The sequence below is a fragment of the Engystomops pustulosus genome, chromosome 1 (genome assembly GCF_040894005.1).
Source record: "Engystomops pustulosus chromosome 1, aEngPut4.maternal, whole genome shotgun sequence".
Classification (NCBI taxonomy): Eukaryota; Metazoa; Chordata; class Amphibia; order Anura; family Leptodactylidae; genus Engystomops; species Engystomops pustulosus.
The window spans coordinates 148979966-148998913 of record NC_092411.1 but is presented as its reverse complement, the minus strand read 5'-3'; the positions used below and the strand labels follow the sequence as shown (position 1 = coordinate 148998913).

The 18948-nt window shown below is 42.2% G+C and overlaps 1 protein-coding gene across 2 annotated transcripts in view; it reads right to left on the bottom strand.

Moving 5' to 3' along the window:
• KCNN1 (potassium calcium-activated channel subfamily N member 1) overlaps positions 1-18948 on the bottom strand; it is a 119924-nt gene that overhangs the window by 63730 nt on the left and 37246 nt on the right. The gene's annotated exons all lie outside the window — the stretch shown is intronic.

The window sequence follows — 18948 nt, the reverse complement described above, 5'->3', positions numbered from 1 at the left end:
GACATATGGGTAAACACCCCGTTTTTTTTAAATTTCATGTTACAGGACAAAGGCAAATATCATTTCTGTAACAATAAAACAACAACCGTCAAACTCCAACCCTTGTCAGCGATCCTGTGTTGTCCCTCCTCAATCTTAATCCTACCCAGTCATCCCACAAATACTTGAGTATTGCAGCATGAGATGAAGCACTCATAAGCAAGCCTTTGTATATCTGAAAATGAGCAACAGCATCTAATAAATTCCTTCCATTTTGTAAAAAATGTTTTAGTTTCTTTTTCTCTGTGTCAGTCTCTGTCTACCCATCATATAAAAGTAATTTTTTTAGAGTATCCATCATCCGATGTCTCAAAATTCATTTTTCCCCACTAATACTGCCACATGCACCAGCTTCTTTTTAAAACTCATTTATTTAAAAAATTAAATAAAACACTGTATACATAGGTGACAGTAAACAATCTTACAATGGCACAATATACAATGTATCAGAAAAAAAACATTAATCAGTCCTGCAAAAAGGAGGAAATCATGTCAAATTGGATGATACAGTGAAAGAACAATGGGGGAGATTTATCAAGCTGCCTAAGAGCAAGAATGTTCTTAGTTGCCCATGGCAACCAATCACACCTCAGCTTTCATTTTAACATTGCTCATGAATATTTTAAAGAGGAGCTGTAACTGGTTGCCATTGGCAACTGAGCACATTCTAACTCTTAGGCAGCTTGATAAATCTACCCCAATGGGTACAAACACTGCACAGGCTTAAATATGTCAGAGCGAAATTAAAGGTGACTAGTCTAATATGGACAACTGGGGTGTCGGGGGAAGAATACAGTACAAACCACACATTGGAATAGGATGGACACTGGTTCTCGTAACTTTAAGTAGATGGTATAGAACTAACATTGGCAGGCGAGAATTAGGTTAGGGGAGAGTTGCACCAGTCGTCCCAGATTTTGTAAAAAAAAAAATTTCAGGGCAGACATTTGTCCATCACTATTGCTTTTCTAGCAAGGAAAGGCGTTTCCCTCAAAAAAATTAATTGACAATGGGAATGCTAAAATGACAAATCAACAGTAAACAAGGGAGGCCCTACCTGGGATCACAGATTGTAGCGAGGTAACTGCAGATCAGAAGGATACAATAGTGGGACATGCCCAGAAGTCTGCAGTTACATGATGACATTGTAGGAAATGCGGTGTGGCAATTCTGCCACTTTATGGAGTCGGTAGGGTGGGAGGGTATAAATAACTTTAATGTACAATATATAATTAGTTTCATTTATTATTCACTGGTGGAGACACAAACTGGAGCAACTCCAAGAGTTGTGTCATTAATTCCTCATCTAAATCAGGAATATGGGATTTACAAAAGTCCATCTCCTGCAGACCTGTATCTAAGAGATAGGAGTAAATTGGAGAGATAATAACACCCGATCCCTGAGACCTGAGCACACAAATAAGTGGATAAGATAAGATTTGGGGAGGTTGCATCAGCAATTGAATGCATGGTGTAGTTGTAGGTATTTGTAGAAGTATCGTCTTGATAGTGGTCTGACATAAATCTAAACACTAAAGTTTGGATTCTTAGACCTGATCATAAGGAGCCATCCTGATTAGAGATCAATTGGGGAAGGGTATTGTTGTGTCAAAGAGGTGTCTCTTGTGGGAAGTCTGAAAAGGGACATATAAAATCAGACTCCTTCCATGCCTTCCTGGCCATCCTGTGTATAGGTAGGAGAAGTCGGTTGCTAATGAGAGTTTGTTCGAGGACTGACCACAGAGACAGGAAGTGTCAGGATCAGGGGTAGGGGACCCACTGGACCACCATGGACGATGACGTAAGCCGACACCTGGGGACCGAAATCTAAGTGGCACCCGGTTTTCACCAGAGCCTGCTGTAAAGCGGATTTCACTTCCTGCGGCACGGTACCACCAGGTCGTTCCACAGGTGTGACTTTGTCCACAGTGGGAGCCAAGGCGAGGTACACAGACGTTGAGCAGAATCATAGTCGGAACAGGCAAGAGGTCAGGAAGGGCAGCATGGGGTCAGAGTCGGGGACATGGCAATAGGCCAGGGCAGGCGGAACAGTATCAAAGTCACAATGGGAATACAGAACAATAGCACGAGGCATCCAACAAGCTTTTTCTAAGGCTGTGAGGTTCAAAGATTCGGCAGGCTGAGGAGGGAGAGGCTGGGTAATAAAGCATTCTGGGAAGAGCAAGCACCAATCAGCATTGCGCTGGGCCTTTAAATCTTCGTGAGTTGGCGGACATGCGCCCTAGGCACGGGGACACTAAAGCCAGAACGGGCACAGGAAAGTAGCGCAGGCGCCGCGAGTGGGCCAACAGGGAGGGACACTGGAGCACCCGTGACGGGAAGATTCAGAAAGGTTGCCAAATGAAGACTGGATAGGGTAGGAGAGATGGAGAATGCCAGGGTGACACATATTTAAACTGTCCTACTAGGTAACAGAGGAATAAGTCAGGAATGGCCATACCACTCAGAGCCTTCAGGCACTGCAGCTTCGCTAAAGAAGGATTTAGATAGAGGGTGGAATACATGTTGGAGAATATAGAAGGATTTAGGAATAGTCACCATTCTAACCAGGTAGATCCTTCCCATCAGAAGAGTGACACTGAGCTCAATAGATATGTTTGAGTCTGGTTGTTATAATCCCAAGATATTTAAACAAGAAAGTTACAGTGAGATTGTGGGTAATGGGGGGCGAAGAGGAATTTGTAGAGGGGTCCAAGAACATAAGTCCATATGATCTTATCTGGTTTTAAAATTGCCACAATGGTCTTATTGAAGAAGTCAGGGAGGCCTGGACTGTTCTAAGAAGAGGAGGTAACAGATTCAGTCTCTTGATATTATAGCCCACACCACTAAAGGAAATCCGTCAGGCCTGACACCTTCCCCTGACACCTTCCCCTTCCCCTTCCAAATGTTAAAACAGCTCTTTGAAGATCTTCCAAGGTAATTAGTCTAATAAATCTTGTCGTTCCTAAGGGTACGGAAAGAGATAGCATAGGTATGTAGTTGTGTGAATGCAGACAGGGAAAAATAGAGGGAATGCTAAAATGCTCAAAACCAGTGTGTCAAAATTACTGGTTAGGGGAGACCCAAAAGAAAACGTGAGCTGCAGCACTGTAAGGGAAACTGTGTTGTGTTGGATTAGATGGGCTAGCAAACTACTAGATTGAATCCCTGTTTCAAAATAGTGTTGCTGGGCAAAGAATGACCTACAACATTCTTTCTCAAAGAAACAATGTAGAAACAATGTCTACCCGCAGCAAGCTAAACTATTTTATTGGAGTCAGAGGGGTCTGCTATATATGGGGCTTTAAGTGTAGTGTTAAGATGAACTTGCATGGCAGAAACTTTCCTTATTCTACCTTTATCTGCACAAACCTGTCTGTGCTCAGAATCAGCCACAAATCTCTTCACAGTAGGAATGTAAACGCCCAGGAGAACATAGGGGTGACAGTCAATTTGTCCATGAATAAAAATGAACAATAGCACAAGAAGGTATTGAGTATTAATATTAAAATGTAACTTTTAATTCAAAAGACCATAAAATCACATAGGTGTGTCACTTGTACAGTGTCAATTAAAGTAACACAATTACCTCAATGCAGAAGTGCTCCACATAAAACATAGTTGCTGCATCCAGGTAAGGGTAATTAAGAAAAAATACTCTTACCGTAATTCAGAGATAAATGCACCCACGGGCTGGGGGTAATGTATACTGTCCCTATATAGTCCCCTTTGACTCCCGCCCTTACAAGGGCAGTCCACGGCTGTCCCTGTTGGACTGAAGCATGCCCCCTAAAAACGCCAATGTCCCTGATGTGTTTCGTATTAACTCTTCAGAGGGATTAAAGTGCAAAAAGTGGTTTCTTCCGCCACTGTATTAACAAACTGGACGGAAAAGAGCACTCAGTGGCACGCAGAGAGAAGACGGGATTGCTGTCGGAAAATAACCCCAAAGAAAGACTGCGGGTCTCCGGTCCTAGTGGTGGATCAGGAGACTAATGTACTGCAGGCTGCCATTGTGATTGTGCCAGACGGAGAGCACTTCCGCCCTTTTAAACCTAAGGCCCCGCCTATACCTGCATTGTGAATGGACGCACCCTCATCATGCCAGGTTCCTATTGGTCCGATCCCGGGTCGCATCACTGAAGGTGAGGCGGACCGCAAAGAGGATCTACGCCAGTTGTGATCATCGGACCACTAAGTGAACTGCTCGGAAGCCGGTATGTGACCAGTGCACATGCGCTATTTATGTATTGTTTATACAATTGATTGTGAGTTGGTTCTACGGTCATCTGGCTACTTTTGAATGAATAAAAATGAATTAAATGTTTGGGTCTTTTCTAGGCTGGATCACCTCCCACCCCACAGAGCGTTCAACAAAACACCTTTAGAATGGCTGGTATGAGTTGAGTACAGGGACGCACCAGCTTCTTTGCCTCCTTCATACACCACATTGACAAAAATGTTATGGAATAATATTGCCTCAACAATTCTATGTCTACAACATAAGTCTTTAGTAATACCCTGTACTTCCCCCAAACAAACCTTGGAGAGGGGGGCAGGACCACATGGTGTGTAAAGGGCTCACCCTTTACGATTCATGCCATTGTTCATTAATCATGGAGCTTTTAACTTTTTCCTACCCTGCTAGCATCTTATCTCCCAAGCCATCTTCCAGTTCTTACTCCCAACCCCTAAAACACATCTCACTGGCAGTGTTTAATATCTGTCACCTTAGACAAGCATGAATGTCACACAAGGTTTCAAATCTGGACAATTCTGAGAAATCTCCACCATATAATGTTTATGGGGAGTATAGACATATCTTCAAAGGAATACAGCAACTTATATCTATAGTTTCTATATTAGAATTGAACGACCCAAAGATCAAATCCAAGAATAAAAGTTCACATAATATTTAAGATTCAAGTACCGTAGGTACGTATTGATGAGTGATATGTATTTATAAATGTAAGGTATTAATAAGTGATTAATCAGTTATACATGTAATTTATCTGATATCCTCTTTTTTTGCAAATTAATAACAGTAACATTTGAAACAACAATCAAACTGAAAGTCAATAGCGACTGACTATTATTCTGTTCAAGAAAAATAAAAACCCCCCAAACGTGCAAAACTGGGAAAGCAGAATGGACACCTTGCTATACGCAGAACAATTAGATAGAAAAGAAGTGAATCAGGAAATGGAAAAACTAAGGAAAGTATGGCTTACAAGAATCCCCTCACCATGAGTAAAAGAAGAGCTATTAGACAACACTATACCATGAATAGAAGAAGAACCACTAGATAACTTTATATTTTAAAATGAGTATAGGACTGTGCATAGACGCCAAAATGCGTTGATTTGTTCCAGTTATATATATTTTGATAAGTAAAAGTAAATGTCAACCACCGGGGGGGGGGGGGTGAGGGGAGGGTACAGGATTAGAAGGAATAATGTTATGAGAACAGATGAAGGATGTATATGTAAGCTATGTGTTGCCGATCAAAATTGGAAGTAACTCCTGTAAAGATGTATACGACCTTTATGTTCTTCTGCGCTCATATATTGAAAATGAATTTAAGAAAATAAAATAATACTTAAAAAAAAAAAAAAAAAAAAATTATTCTGTTCAAGAACGAAGAGATCAGAGGGATCAGAGGGATTGGATTACTCCAAGGTCAAGTGCTCGCTGTACATTGACAACGTAACCGTCCTCTGCGCCAACTGGTGTTTGGTGATGGCGCTCGTCCAGACCTGCAAGGAATTTGGACAGGCTCCAGGGGCAAACGTCAACTGCAAGAAGTCGGAGGCCACTGTCAGCTTGCTTCTTCTGCCCCCTTCACCATCTAACGGGACTTCATGAAGGTTCTGGGGATTTAGTTTTGGGAAGGAGGGCGCAGCCCTAAAGACCTGGCAAGAAAGCTTGTCCAAAGTCAACACCAGAGCCGCCTTGTAGGGCCATAGACAGCTCTCCTTGGAGGGGAAAACTCTCGTCCTGCATAACGGGGTGCTGCCCGTACTCCTGTAGGTGTGGCCATCGCAGGCCCTCGTCAGCGACTATGTGCCCAGGACCCTGAGGAACTCCAACAGATCTGCGGGAATGTCCATGCCTCTCTTTTTCCTCCTGCCCCTCTGGAGGGGCTTCGGCTTGGACAAGTGGGACAGCTCATTCCCTTACATCTGGGACACGCCTTGGTACTAGGGTTTACCAACTGGATGGACTCAAACCTGATCTGTGGAAACAGAAGACTGTGGAAGAACGAAAACCCGACGGATTCGGAAAAACCGCCACATTTAAAAAAGGAAATTGTGTCGCGGAGCTTGCACTCACCTTCATCCAGGATAAGATCGTGAACTTCAGTGCAGCACCACCTGGTGGACGTCGGAGGAACTGCCTTGATGAATCCCGGCCGGACCCGAATCCAGCGCGAACGGACCGGGTAAGTAAATCTGCCCCTATGTCTTTACTTAAAGGAAGCAGCGATAGCAGGTAAGGCTATGCCCGACTTGATGGACCCCCTGCTGTGAGCTGGCTCGCCGCCCCCCCCCCCGAAGCTCAACACCTTTCTCGGGGAGAACCCCAGCAGCAGCGCCATCCGGCTCCCACCAGGAAACATCCAGTTTGCACTAGGACTTTTGTAGAGGATTGTGGGTTTTGCATATATTATGCGAATCGAGCAAACCAGGAAGTGGACTTTTGGCAGGTTCCCCTCCCTATTTCTCCCCCTTCTGTGTCTGTATTTCAATAAAGCTTTGGTGCCAGTGACCTCCCCACCCTCTCCCCTTTCATCCCACACCCTTTCCCAAATTTACACTAGGTCGTCGACATAATTAAAATGCCATGCGTGTTTAGTTAGGTTCATTGACCGAGCAGTGTGTCATTGTAGTATTTCCATGCCATTGTTGAGGATTATACTTCTGTGTGCTGTTAATGCTCACAGTAAATACTGTGCAAATGTATGTAATGTGATTTATGCTCTTTTAATAAAGCCATCTGTGTCAATGTGATTACCAGTCTTTCTCAAAACTTGTGCACTAGCCCTTGAACCTCTATTTATTTCTCTTTGGACACGCTTATGTAAAACATACTTACTATGATGCAAAAACACAAGAAAATGAGAGACCTGGTTGGATCGAGAATGGATTTCTGTACGTTTAAATGGAAACCCTTCTTTGCTATCAGTTCTAATTTTATATTCCTCTGAACTGTCAACCAGACCGGATGTAAATAAAAAGCAGTATATCATCCAGATATACAAGGCATAAAACGCTCTGAGACCTTAACTGTTATAATTGGTCTTATCACCCGAGTGGACGTGTATAAAGCATTAGAGAAGCCAAACACCATGACGGTCCAATGGTATAGTTCGCCCCTCAAATGAAATTGGAGTAATCTCCTGTATTTTGGAGCAATTGATATTGTATGGATTGCGTCTTTCAGGTCTATTTTTATTAGATACATGTCTTTCTCTAATAAAAGCCTTAAGTCTATATTCAAATTTACCTGTCTGACCTCTCTATGAAGTTCTAGGTCTGTAGGAAGCCCCTCTGGCATTAAACTCCCTTCTATGCAGTACATGGGACAAGTGAAGAATAGTGCAGCCGTGACACAAAAGGGTCGGGTCTGACACATATGTGCTGCGGTGACATCTTAAATACATTTGCAAGCAGTTTGCACATAAAAGAACGTGCAAAGTTCACCAGAAAAACTGGTGCAAGGACCTTAATAAATGTGCCCCATTGTATGTAAGATCCTGTCTGTGACGCGCCTAATATCTCTGCAGGCATTGAAATGACCTGGTCGCGTTGACCATGGCATTTAAAGAGTTAACACCCGTGATCGGATGTCAATGGTAGATTACGGCTGAATCTTTCTGTGTTTTCCAATGCTGGTTCAGCTCCAGCTCCATCAGCTCCATGACACACTGCATGGAGCACTAAGTGATGTAGCTCCATGCTGTAATAGTATATCAAGGAGCGCTAAGGGGTTAAATGTCTGATCTAGAATAAATGCAACATTAAACTTACATACTCTTTTCACAGGGAAACTGTAATCTTTCTGGATGTATGATTGATTAAAGAATTAAGGGGGCTCTAGAAACAAATGTGTTTAGAAAGGAGGCATCTGTAAACTATCTTCTCCATGCATAATACTCAAACAGTACAGTCCGTACCCATTGGACAATTCCTCTGCATTAGGAGGATATGTTCTATGGTAATACCATTTGAAATATAATCTAAGGAGATGTGTAAACGATTCCAAGATTGGGGATAGAGCAATTGATCAATAAAACATGCTTAACAACGTGGCCATCATACACCGTGTAATCACCTTCTACAACAAAAAATTAAGGAAACATCTAACTCTCAGGTAAGGTTCATTACTGAATATCATGTTTAGTGGTCAGAGCTGAGAACAATTTTATCCAAACAGTGGGTAATCTTGTTATCTAACTCTACTATTCGAAGATAAGCGGCTTCCCATCATAGCATAAGTGCTTGACACTCTAAGAATTTGCGGGATTGGGATAAAAACCTTGTGGGAAATGTGTATTTGGATTGACATCCATGGAAAATATGCCTGACATCAACAGTGCCAGATATTTATATAATATTTCTGTACGGATGGGAAACCAATAGTGCAACACTTTAAGGAAACACACAACTGTGATACCCGTGGACTAATGGTCTGGTGTATCAATCAGATAATGGCATCAGGGGTGGACTTGTTCAGTAAAGATTAGCGCAATGTGACACCAAATTAATTTGGACCTTGATCACTCTGAATCACACTAAATTAAACCCTCGGTTTCTCTACTCTCCTCTTAAGGCCAACATTGTGTAGGGTCCACCTTGATGTTCTTGGTATTTTCTCTTGAATTTTTATTGACTGATCATTGTGTGTGTATTTATTTTGTTTTCTAGTTGATTTCGGACCTCTCGTCACTCCCCGAGATGAGCGAAGCAGAAGGACGCGCATGTCCAAGGAGCTGATGGATGAATGGGGCAATGTACCAACTGGGGTACATTGGACCCCACCAGACCCCCTGTTCTCATGATCTGTGGGGAATTTTATATGTACTGTTATTTTATTATATGTACCGTAAGTTTATTATATGTACTGTAGATTTATGACATATCCTCCTTCCTCCCCCACTACTCACACCTCCAAATCTTCACACCCTCACTTTCACAATGCCATTTCCCTTACTTTCCTTCACCTCACTTTTGGTCTAACATATTCATCGTATTTAATGCCTTATAAAGCATTTGTTTTGATATTCTATTTAATTAACTTATTCCCCCTCATTATGACATAACATCATATGTTTGATACTGAACAATGATTTTTATTTTTATAAAATGCACTTCATGGCACATTAAACTCAACTAATCTTTTATTGCCAAATTTGTATACAAATTTTTTTTTCGGTACATATGTCATAAATCTTTTGAGCCATTTAGTTAAGGGAAGACGCTATCATTCGGGCAATCCTTTGATACATTATACTTATATACTATTACTTTACCAGTCACATTGGTATTCCTCAGTTCATTTTCATTATTTTTCTTTTAACAGATAGCAGCATCTGTTAAACAATTTGTGTTACCACTTACCTCCTAATTTCCTTGCTGCCATGTCACACTGCGATTACCCCTGACAATCACTGCATGAGGTGGTGCATATGTATGTGACATGTGTCCTCTGCTGGCTTTTTCATTAGTCACTGTTTAGTGACTTTACTTAGTCTGTTTGGATCTCACATAAACCAGCACAGCTCCTGCTCTGCCTAACAAAAGGAATCTGTTATTAATAAACCTAATACCCATAGCACTATGGTAACTATTTCCCATAGTGTTTTTAGATAAAAAAAAAAAATAATGTAGTACTTCCTATCCACAGAAAACTAACTTTGTAAGCCTTTGAAAGCACCCTGCCAGAAGGAGCAGCAAATCAAAAGGGGTGTGTATTATTCATGTGAGTCACTGTGTGAATCTCCCTCATTCACTCCCTTTGGCTGACAACATCCTCTGCTCTGCTGAAGGGAGGGAGGAATGAGGGAAATGCTGAGTGGGCGGAGTCACACAGTATGTAGGAGTAAGTCCGAGAGGTTCCTAGCAGGTATCACTAACCCCCTTGATCCTGGAGGTGCCACGGCAATGGACTCCGGGCAGTGATGGTCTCCCAGCAGAGCTCTATGTAGCGCTGAGGGACCTCATCTGGCCGGACTTGCTAGAGCTCTTTAAGGAGATGGTGGTGGAGGGCAGGATGCCGCTGTCACTGAGGCAAGGAATGATCACGATTCTGTAGCGGAAGGGAGAGAGGTGTGATCTGAAGAATTGGCGTCCCATCTCGCTCTTCAACGTGGATCACAAGATCCTGGCAAAGGTCCTAGCAAACAGTCTGAAGGTCATCATAGGGAAAATCATCCACCCAGACCAGACCTGCGGCATCCCAGGCCACAGTATTGCAGACAGTCTAGCCCTCATGAGAGACACGGTGCATTACATCAGAAGCTGCCGCATCCGCACAGCCCTGGTCAGCCTTTATCAGGAGAAGGCCTTCGACCGAGTCTCGCATGAATTCATGGGTAAAGTACTACGTAAGCTTGGTCTGGGGAAAATGTTTTGTACCTATGTTAACCTGAGGTATTCTGATATTTGCAGCACGGTGTTGGTGAACGGCTGGAAGACTAACCCCTTACAGCCTACCCTCACAGGGAAAGCACTGGTCCTGCGTAATGAGGTGCTGCCTGTGCTACACTACACGGCACAGGCATGGCCGCCCACGGCCGAAGTCAGCAATGCCATTACCAGGACTGTGTTCAAGTTTGTTTGGGGTTCAAAAACGTACAGAGTCAAAAGGTCAGTCATGTAGAAGGAGCCTCGCAAGGGGGGTAAGCGCATCCCCGACACCCCCACTTTGCTTTGGATTTCTTTTGTGTGTGACATGGTCCGAAGAACTCTGCGTACACCAAGGGACTCTGCTGGAAAGTCCACGTCCCTCTTTTTCCTTCTTGGCGGGGGCTTGTTTGGGGCAAGTGGAACAGCTCCTTCCCTTAAAACTGGGATCCTCCCTGGTACTATGCCGGGTCAGTGAAATTTGTGAGGGATCAACATCTGGAGGGACTGAAGCCGGATTTGTGGAAGAACAAAACTATCCACAAACTCATCAGAGCCAAGGATATTGTGGAGTGTGTTCCAGGGCTGACCAACAGCACCATGGACACCGTGTGGTCCAACATGTCATGTGAAAGGCTTAACAACTGGCACAAGGATCTGTCATGGGTGGCCATCCAAGGGGGCCTCCCCACTCGGTCATTTATGGCAGCCTGCAACCTGAGCAAAACCCAGTGTTGCCCCCGATGTCCCATTGTTGAGGAGACATCATTGCACTTGTTCCTGGGAATGCCCCTTTGCTCGGGTCCTGTTGAAAGCCCTGGATCACAAACTGCTTCTTTCTGTACCTAGGAATACCATGACTTGCCATGCTGCACTTTATGGTTTGTTTCAAGGCACCCACACGGTGGGGGCCATGCAGGATGCCTGGCGTCTTATGAACTGCTTCAAAGACGTCTTTGGTACATCAGGAGGTGCCTCACCATGAACAGAGAAACTTTGTCCATCCAGGATTGTTACCGGCTAGTCGTGAGCCAGCTCAGAGACTACGCCTCCCTTGACAGAAGGGTGGACTTAGAAGAAGAGGACTGACAAGCCACTTCTTCATTTTTTTCTTCTCTTGTGGACTTTGCATTTTTGTTTTACTGTGATTATGGACTTTATTTAGGGAGTTAAGGGACTTTGACTCTTTCGTCACAGATTGAGTCATCCAGGAAGTTAGCATAGTTCCTTTGGAACCGGTCATTAAGTTTATTAGTGAAAATCTGGTGACAGCTTCCCTTTAAGTGGCATGCCACAATAAGTGGCTACTTTTTACAAAATCTCTAGCCTTATTTCACCTGCTTAGATACTAAGTTGTATCAAAAAGCACCTTTCCCAGGTAAGGATTAGTAGAATTCAGAGTGCCCCTTTTGAAAAAAACATACAAATATTAATTATAGCCCTTGAAGAAGTACAACTTTGCAAGCAAAGAATAAAAAAATAATGTTTCCCTGTACTGTAGCCCAAAAAGATATATATACGCCCAAGTAAGTTAATAAATTTGAATATCAGCAATATAATTTTTTTTTCAGTAATTAAATTCAAAAAGTGAAACTGTTGATGATTATGGCTTACATTCAAGGAAAACCCAAAAGTCATTGGGGCACATTTACTTACCCGGTCCGAGGAGTCCAGAGAATGTGCATTGTCTGACGATAATGCACTCTGCCGCAATTCACTAAGATTGTGCGCCCGATATCGTAAATATGTTGCTTCCCCGCTCAGGTCCGCTGGAATTCACCTTCTCCTTCCTGGTGCATGTAAGTGCATTGTCTTGCCGCACAAATTGAAAGTTAAATCTGTGGTCAGTCCGAATCAGTCGGATCGTCCGACGGCCACCCCCGGATTTCTGTCGCATGGAAGCCTGCACAGCCGCGCCACAATCCAATCGCGTGCGACACAATCCCAGTGCAAACCTCTGTTAAATACGGCACCGTACCGCACTGTAGCCTGGGAAAAGAGAGGACATGTCCTATCTTTACGCGTGATACGGCGCCGTGCGCTGTATCTCCCTATGGAGAGGGGTGGGGGTGAGCAGCGTTCATCCCCTGCTCCTCTCCGCAGCGCCGCTGTATGCCCGCTGTACTACGGTACGGCGGGCATACATCGTGTGAATGTAGCCTTAATATGATTAAGAAAAGGAAACTGAAAAATTTAGGGGAGTTTCACAACGAGTGGACTTATGCTGGAGTCAGTGCTTCAAGAGCTGCCAAACACAGACATATCTAGGACATGGGATACAAGTGTCACATTCCATATGTCAAGCCACTCCTGACCAATAGACAACGCTAGAAGCATTTTACCTAGACCAAGGGAAAAAAGAACCGGACTGTTGCTCAGTGGTCGAAGGTGTTGTTTTCAGAGAAAAGTAAATTTGTATTTCATTTGGATATCAAGGTCCCAGAGTCTGGAGGAAGAGTCGTAAGCCGCATGCTTGAGGTCTAGTGTGACGTTTTTCACAATCAGTGATGGTTTGGAAAGCCATGTCATCTGCTGGTGTTCCAGTGTGTTTTATCAAGAACAAGGTCAGTGCATCCATCTGCTAAGATATTTTAGAGCACTTCATGCCTCTGCTGACTTTTCGGAGATGGAATTTTCATTTTCCAGCAGGACTTGGCACCTGTCCACACTGCTAAAAGTTCCAATGCCTGGTTTAATAACCAGTGTGCATGACTAGCCAGCAAACTCGCCTGACCATAACCCAGTAGAGAATTTAAGGGGTTTTCACAAGAGGAAGATGAGAGACACCAGACCCAACAATGGGGATAAACTCCCAAAGCAACCTGGTCATAACACCTCTTCAGTGCCATCAGATAATCACCTCTATGCCACACTGCATTGATGCAGTCATTCATGCAAAAGGAGCCCTGACCAACATTTGGCCAATATCTCTGTATTCAAAAATGTATATATGTTCCTATATAATATTCTAATTTTCTGAGATAGTGGTTCATATTTATCAAAAACAGTGCACAATCCTCATAAAAAAATGGGGTGCACATTTCCATGAACCTGGCACCCCCTGCACTGCTCCAACAGAGTGCACCAACTTTTTTGGGGAAACCTTTAACCCCTTATCACCGACACTAGTTTTCAGCTCAATGACCAGACTCGATTTTTCAAATCTGACATGTCTCACGATAATTGGTTATAACTTCGGAACGCTTTAACATATCCTGGTGATTTTGAGAATGTTTTCTCGTGACACATTGTACTTCATGTTAGTTATAAAATTTAAGTGATAAGTTTTGTGTTTCGTTCTGAAAAAAAGTGAAAATTTGGCAAAAGTTTGTAAAAATTCTTCATTTTCCGAGTTTGAAATGTTCTGGTTTCCAGACAGGAAGTAAAACTACCCAAAAAGTTTGATAATTAACATTTACAGAATATCTGCTTTATGTTGGGATGATATTTTATGCTTCCGGTCATTTTTCTAGGATGTTATGAGGTGCAGAACTTTAGGTGCGATTTTTCTTATTTTCATGAAAATTGCCATAACTCACATTTTGAGGGACAACTCGGCTTCCAAGTGACTTTGAGAGGCCTAAATAATAGTAAAACCTCATAAATTACCCCACTATAGAAACTTCACCCCTCAACGTATGTAAAACAACTTCTATTAAGTCTATTAACCCTTTAAGTGTTTCACATGGGTTAAAAAATATGGACCTGCGATTTAGAAACTATGGAATTTTTTTGGAAATACATTCATTTAGGCCAAAACTGACATTTTCAGAATAAATTAAATGATGAAACGCACTGCAACGCTTGATGCCCAATTCCTCCCGAGTGTACTGATACCACATATGTGGTGGTAAACTGCTGTACGGGCGCACGGCCGAGCATAGAATGAATGGAGGCGCCATTCACTGCAGATTTGTATTGTCACATTGTACGACCTATAAATTTTTATTTTTTTTGGTAATGCGATCATATGAGGGCTTATTTTTTATGGGATGAGATACAATGTATAAATAATTTATTTTGGGAGTCTAAAGCTTATTCATGAGATTTTATTAACTATTTCAAGGGGGACACAAACAAAATCAGCAATTTTTATTTTGGATTGTGAGCATTTCCCCCCCCCCCCCCCCCCGCTCACCGTAACGTAAAAATAATATTTTATCTTTATTCTCTGGTTCACTACGATTGCGGTGATACCTCATTTATATAGTTTTTCTTATTTTGCTCAATTTTCCTGAGCAAAACCAATATTGGAGAAAATCGCATTGTTTTTACTATTGACAACTTTTCAGGGCCATAACTTCTGTATTTTTCTGTTGTCAGATCTGGTTGAGGGCTTATTTTTTGCGAAAACAGTTGTTCTTTTCAGTCGTATCATATTAGGTACCGTAACTTTTTTTGATCACTTTTTAGAACATTTTTTGTGATGGTGTTTGATGAAAAATTGTATATTATGGGAAGTTTTTCGAGTTTTTTTTTTAGGTAGTTCACCGAGCGGGTTCAATATTGATTTAGATATATTGTACAGATTAATACGGACGCGGTGATACCTCATTTATATAGTTTTTCTTATTTTGCTCAATTTTCCTGAGCAAAACCAATATTGGAGAAAATCGCATTGTTTTTACTATTGACAACTTTTCAGGGCCATAACTTCTGTATTTTTCTGTTGTCAGATCTGGTTGAGGGCTTATTTTTTGCGAAAACAGTTGTTCTTTTCAGTCGTATCATATTAGGTACCGTAACTTTTTTTGATCACTTTTTAGAACATTTTTTGTGATGTGTTTGATGAAAAATTGTATATTATGGGAAGTTTTTCGAGTTTTTTTTTTTACCTAGTTCACCGAGCGGGTTCAATATTGATTTAGATTTATTGTACAGATTAATACGGACGCGGTGATACCAAATATGTACGTGTTTTGTGTTTTATATACTTTATTTGCATTTTATGTGTTACTGGGGAGATTATGGGACTTTTATTTTATTTATTTATTTAATTATATTATAAAAAGATTTAATTATTTTTTTTTTACTTTTTTACATTTTCTACTTCTTGGCTTGAATAAGCGATCATCCGATCGCTTATTCAAGCCTTTACACTGCAATACACTTGTATTGCAGTGTATAGTGAAAGTAACTGAGCATGCTGCGCATGCTCAGTTACTTACAGCCGGGTCCTGCCAGGAAGGCAGGACCCGGTGAGAAGAGGAGCCGACAGCCCCGGGTCACTCGTCGGAACCCGGGGCAGCGGCAGGAGGGATCGGATCCCCCGGTAAGCACACCGGGGGGGTCCGATCCACGGGGGACACACTTGCACGCCGCGGTCACAGCCCGACACCGGCACGATAATAACCCGGTGTCCCGAAAACTTCTTCTGATGCGCCGCCGTAGAAAGGCGTCGCATCAGAAGAAGTACCCTTAATGACCGCCGTAAAAACCCGATAGGGCGGTCATTAAGGGGTTAACATAGGGCGTGCAACACTATTCTATCGGACATTGAATGATAAATGTGTTGCATGGTTCAACTGTACACCAGAAAGACTCTTTCAGTGCAGAATTTTGTGTTGCGTCGGGTATAGCGCAGCATCGCTAAAAAGTGTCTCGTGCGCCACAAATGTGTTGCGGACACTTTTTTAATACATGTGCAAGCAGTTTTCACTAAAAAGAACGTGCAAAGTCAGACAAGAAACTGGTGCAGGGGCTTAAAAAATGTGGGCCAATGATTGTTGGGTTTTCCCTGGCTGTAAGCTGTAATCATCAACATAAATAAACAATTGAAAAAGTCAACTTTGTCTGTAATGACTCTATATCAGTGGTTCTCAACCTGTGGGTTGCGACCCCGGTGGGGGTCGAACGACCAAAACACAGGGGTCGCGATTCTATTAAGTTTTTGTCGCGATTCGCGGCAAAAACGGGATAGAACGTGTGTAATAAGCACTCACTGCTTGAGGACCTGTGGCTGCTGTGTACAGGGGAAGCTTGAGGACCTGTGGTGATGTCATCATCACATGGCCCTCTGGCTTCTCCTCTATACAGACTCCCGCGGAACAGAACTGCTCTGATCACAGTGAGGAGAAACCAGAACTTGAAGCAGCAGGGGGGCAGGAAGGGGGGAACTAGAACTGGGGCAACAAATGGAGGAACCAAGACTGGGGGCCGGAGGGGGAATGAAAACTGGGGCCAGCAGGGGGGACCAGACCTGGGGGCAGCAAAGGGGGGACCAGAACTGGGGGCAGCAAGGGGGGACCAGTACTGGGGGAAGCATTGGGGGACAAGAACTGGGGGCAGCATGGGGGGACCAGAACTGGGGGCAGCAGGGGGGGGGGCAGAACTGGGGGCAGCAGGGGGGGGACCAGAACTGGGGGCAGCAAGGGGGGACCAGAACTGGGGGCTGCAGGGAAGGGCTAGAACTGGGGGCTGCAGGGGAGGGCTAGAACTGGGGGCTGCAGGGGAGGGCTAGAACTGGGGGCAGGAGGGAGGGGGAACTAGAACTAGGGGGCAGTATTATAGTAGTTATGTTCTAGTACATAGGGGGGTAGTATTATAGTAGTTCTATTCTTGTACATAGGGGGCAGTATTATAGGAGTTCTATTCTTGTACATAGGGGGCAGTATTATAGTAGTAATATTCCTGTACATAGGGGGCAGTATTATAGTAGCTCTATTCTTGTACATATAATCATTTATCAGTTATATTCTTGTATATAGGGGGCAGTATTATAGTAGTTATATTCTTGTACATAGGGGGCAGTATTATAGTAGTTATATTCCTGTACATAGGGGGCAGTATTATAGTAGTTATATTCTTGTACATAGGGTGCAGTATTATAGTAGTTATATTCTTGTATATAGGGGGCAGTATTATAGTAGTTATATTCTTGTACATAGGGGGCAGTATTATAGTAGTTATATTCCTGTACATGGGGGCAGTATTATAGTAGTTATATTCTTGTACATAGGGGGCAGTATTATAGTCGTTATATTCTTGTACATAGGGGGCTGTATTATAGTAGTTATATTCTTGTACATAGGGGGCAGTATTATAGTAGTTATATTCTTAAACATAGGGCGCAGTATTATAGTAGTTATATTCTTGTATATAGGGGGCAGTATTATAGTAGTTATATTCTTGTACATAGGGGGCAGTATTATAGTAGTTATATTCCTGTACATAGGGGGCAGTATTATAGTAGTTATATTCTTGTACATAGGGTGCAGTATTATAGTAGTTATATTCTTGTATATAGGGGGCAGTATTATAGTAGTTATATTCTTGTACATAGGGGGCAGCATTATAGTAGTTATATTCCTGTACATGGGGGCAGTATTATAGTAGTTATATTCTTGTACATAGGGGGCAGTATTATAGTCGTTATATTCTTGTACATGGGTTGGGGTCACCCCAACATGAGGAACTGTATTGCGGGGTCACAGCATTAGAAAGGTTGAGAACCACTGCTCTATATAAAATATTAATTCTTATCAGCCACTCTATGAACTACTACTGTATTTCCCTACATTTCTGTGAAATTACTATCACAACTGTTTATTTGGATATAAAAAACAATAACTGAATAAAGTTAGAGTGCGGTATAAAAAAATATTTACAAAAAAATCAAAGACTAAATCATTTATCAGTTATATTCTTGTATATAGGGGGCAGTATTATAGTAGTTATATTCTTGTACATAGGGGGCAGTATTATAGTAGTTATATTCCTGTACATAGGGGGCAGTATTATAGTAGTTATATTCTTGTACATAGGGTGCAGTATTATAGTAGTTATATTCTTGTATATAGGGGGCAGTATTATAGTAGTTATATTCTTGTACATAGGGGGCAGTATTATAGTAGTTATATTCTTGTACATATAGTAGTTATATTCTTGTACATAGGGGGCAGTATTATAGTCGTTATATTCTTGTACATGGGTTGGGGTCACCCCAACATGAGGAACTGTATTGCGGGGTCACAGCATTAGAAAGGTTGAGAACCACTGCTCTATATAAAATATTAATTCTTATCAGCCACTCTATGAACTACTACTGTATTTCCCTACATTTCTGTGAAATTACTATCACAACTGTTTATTTGGATATAAAAAACAATAACTGAATAAAGTTAGAGTGCGGTATAAAAAAATATTTACAAAAAAATCAAAGACTAAATCATTTATTTATTTTTCATTACTATCTGTGTGGTAGGTTCTGTTACCTAAGATTATAATGACTTTTCTATTTTAAAATGAAGCACCTCACACTCCATCTGTATATAAGTATCAT